A 3,460-nucleotide genomic window follows, 5' to 3' on the forward strand; every position below is an offset into this window, starting at 1 on the left:
CCCGTCCCCTCGCCCCCCTCGTCCCCCCGTCCCCCACCCACTCTACGGTACAGGTTGGGAAGAACACAAATAAAGCCTGGCTACAGATCTGCAAACTGCTCTAGTACGAGGACACGCATTGGAAACATTTCAGTCCAAAACTACACTTCATCTGTGATTCTGTGTGTGTGTGTCTCTCTCCCTGTCTCTTTCTCTGTCTCTCTCCCTCTCTTAAATCTCTATCCATCATGTCTTGCTGTCCCTCACTTGCTGTATATTTCTTTGTGTTCCCCTCTCTCTCTCTGTGAAGTGTAAAGTAAAGCAACTAAGTACAAGTAGCCTACAATTTTGAGTTTTTTATTGTGGTCAATTTTTTTACAAATTGTCTCTACGATATTGTCAGGGAGGTGTCTGTATCATTTACGACAGTCACATTTGATACAGTCTGTTTCTAGCGAAAATGTAACTAATTTGCCAAACCTGTGGACTTAGCGCTCTCTAGCGGCATTGATGTCAGACTTCGGTGCTCTATTGTGATTTTTTAATTTTTAAAAACATTTTATACATTTGAGCTAGCCCTATAGTTTTATAAATACATCTTTGTCTTCCTCTGTCTCTCTGGACCCCCCCCCCCCCCCTCTGTCTCTGTGGACCCCCCCCTCTGTCTCTTTGGATGCCCCCCCCCCCTCTGTCTCTTTGCCGCCCCCCCCCCCCCCCCCCCTCTGTCTCTTTGGATGCCCCCCCCCCTCTGTCTCTTTGCCCCCCCCCCCCCCCCTCTGTCTCTCTGGACGCCCCCCTCTGTCTCTTTGGATGCCCCCCCCCCCCCCCCCCTGTCTCTTTGCCCCCCCCCTCTGTCTCTCTGGACCCCCCCCTCTGTCTCTTTGGATGCCCCCCCCTCTGTCTCTTTGCCCCCCCCCCTCTGTCTCTTTGGATGCCCCCCCCCCCCCTCTGTCTCTTTGCCCCCCCCCACCCCCTCTGTCTCTCTGGATGCCCCCCCCCCCTCTGTCTCTTTGCCCCCCCCACCCCCTCTGTCTCTCTGGATGCCCCCCCCTGTCTCTTTGCCCCCCCCCCCCCCCCCCCTCTGTCTCTCTGGATGCCCCCCCCCCCCCCCTCTGTCTCTCTGGATGCCCCCCCCTCTGTCTCTCTGGATGGCCCCCTCTGTCTCTCTGGATGCCCCCCCCCCCTCCCCTCTGTCTCTCTCGCCCTGCTTGGTTCAGCACTGCAGAACTTTTCTGTTCTTTCCCAGATGCACTTTTATGATGAATTGTTAATGTACCCCGTCCATCTCACTGTGTTTATGCCATGATACGTTTTTCTTCATCTCTTCCTTGTTGTTGTTCATAGCAATTGTGCATTTGCTGTTTTGTGCGTGTGTGTGTGTGTGTGTGTGTGTGTGTGTGTGTGTGTGTGTGTGTGTGTGTGTGTGTGTGTGTGTGTGTGGGGTGTGGTGTGGTCCTCCCTCGGTGATGTACTGTGTTAAGCATACAGTGGGGCCATATGCTGACGTTTAAATGCATCAGCTTAAAAAGTAAGAGCACGGAAAGACAACAACAGCAACAGCAAAAAAAAAGACAGTGTGAGAAGCTGCGTCTGGCAGTGTGTACTCCTGTCCCTTCCTATTTCATCAGAATCAGGTGCGATTAGGTCCATGCCGGTGCCTTCCCGCTGCTCTTAAGGAGACTGTTGTCGCACAGCGAAGCCCCCTAATCTGACACCACGGCTCTCACTGCTGACACCCAGACAAAAGAGACTTTGACTCGGCAGAGCATCACTCTCGTTTTCTCTCATTAGGGCAAGCGGCTGGCAGGGCTTGGCTGCACTCCAACCATCCCTCAGTGCCCGGCCGGCCAGCCAGCCTGCCAGTCAGCCAGCCAGCCAGCCAGCCTGCCATTCAGCCAGCCAGCCAGCCAATCAGCCAGGCAGCCAGCCTGCCAGGCAGCCAATCAGCCAGTCAGCCAGCCTGCCAGGCAGCCAGTCAGCCAGCCTGCCAGTCAGCCAGGCAGCCAGCCAGCCAGCCAGTCAGCCAGCCATCCTGCCAATCAGCCAGTCAGCCACTCTGCCATTCCGCCAGCCAGCCAGCCAATCAGCCAGCCAGCCAGCCAGTCAGCCAGCCTGCCAGGCAGCCAGTCAGCCAGCCTGCCAATCAGCCAGTCAGCCAGCCTGCCATTCAGCCAGCCAGCCAGCCAATCAGCCAGGCAGCCAGCCTGCCATTCAGCCAGCCAATCAGCCAGTCAGCCAGCCTGCCATTCAGCCAGCCAGCCAATCAGCCAGGCAGCCAGCCAGTCAGCCAGCCAGCCAGCCAGCCAGCCAGCCAGTCAGCCAGCCATCCTGCCAATCAGCCAGTTAGCCAGCCTGCCATTCAGCCAGGCAGTGTGGCTGCCAGACGTCCTGTTATCCAGCGCTAGTGGGCATGGCGTTAGGCCTGGCCTGTATACTACCACACTCGCCCCTGCAGCGCCGTACAATCATCCCACCCAGGTGTCACATTAAACAACCCGGGACATTAAACACTATACTGTGCTTCGTACGTCCTTCTTTAAGTCCTCTCTCCTCTCTCTCATCCATTTCTCTCTCATTACCCCATCACCGTTTCCTTTGTATTGGTGCTTCCTCCTCTCTGCCCAGCTCTCTTTACATATAGGCCTCTCTGTGTCCTCCAGGAGGAGCTCTGTGTCCTCCAGGAGGAGCTCTGTGTCCTCCTGGAGGACACACAGGGCCTACATCACACTGTCTTTCCCACTTCCCCTTCCCCCTTTGCACCTCAATCCTTACATATACCCATTTGAGTGTGCGTGTGCGTGTGCGTGTGCGTGTGTGTGTGTGTGTGTGTGTGTGTGTGTGTGTGTGAGCGAGTGGGCGGGCGGGCGTGTGTGCGTGCCATATTTATCAGTAATGAACTCTCTATTTCCACTTCATGACCGATGAGAGGGACATTAAATAACGTAGCCTAACGCAGCAGCCTCTCGTGGCTGCCTGTGGCGGCAGAGCGCGTGCAGGGGGTTCCTACCTTGGTCTGCCCTCAGGGCCTCATTTATTATGGAGAATGGTGTTTTGGGCCCGCGTGGCAGCAGCCGCTGCACACATGCAGAGCAGTCGGTCAAAAACACAGCGACGACAGAACGTGAGCAATTGGCCCCCACACTGATCTTCTCTGTCTCTCTGTCTCTGTCTCTCTCTCTCTCTCTCTCTCTCTCTCTCTGTCAGCCCATCTCTCTCTCTCTCTCTCTCTCTCTCTCTCTCTTCTCTCTCTCTCTGTGTTTCTCATCTACATGCTGTCACCTAGCGGTCCACAAAGAGACCCTCATTATGTTAGTGGAGCTCATTCTCTCTTGACTAGAGCGATTCATTTGTATGTTTGTGTTCCGATGATGTCTTCTCTATTTTATTTTACTGCTAAAACTGCTAAAAAAAACAAACAGTTAAGGACATTTGTGTTTGTCTCCTTTGTTATTATTACTCGTCCCTTTCGGTCTGGGAAGCC

General features: G+C 54.7%; 1 protein-coding gene across 2 annotated transcripts in view; it reads left to right on the top strand.

Annotated features, from left to right (window-relative positions):
• LOC308325887 (receptor-type tyrosine-protein phosphatase mu) overlaps positions 1 to 3,460 on the top strand; it is a 219,407-nt gene that overhangs the window by 156,933 nt on the left and 59,014 nt on the right. The window lies entirely within an intron of this gene.

The sequence above is a fragment of the Protomyctophum bolini genome, assembly GCF_963924005.1.
Source record: "Protomyctophum bolini genome assembly, chromosome: 12".
Taxonomy (NCBI): Eukaryota; Metazoa; Chordata; class Actinopteri; order Myctophiformes; family Myctophidae; genus Protomyctophum; species Protomyctophum bolini.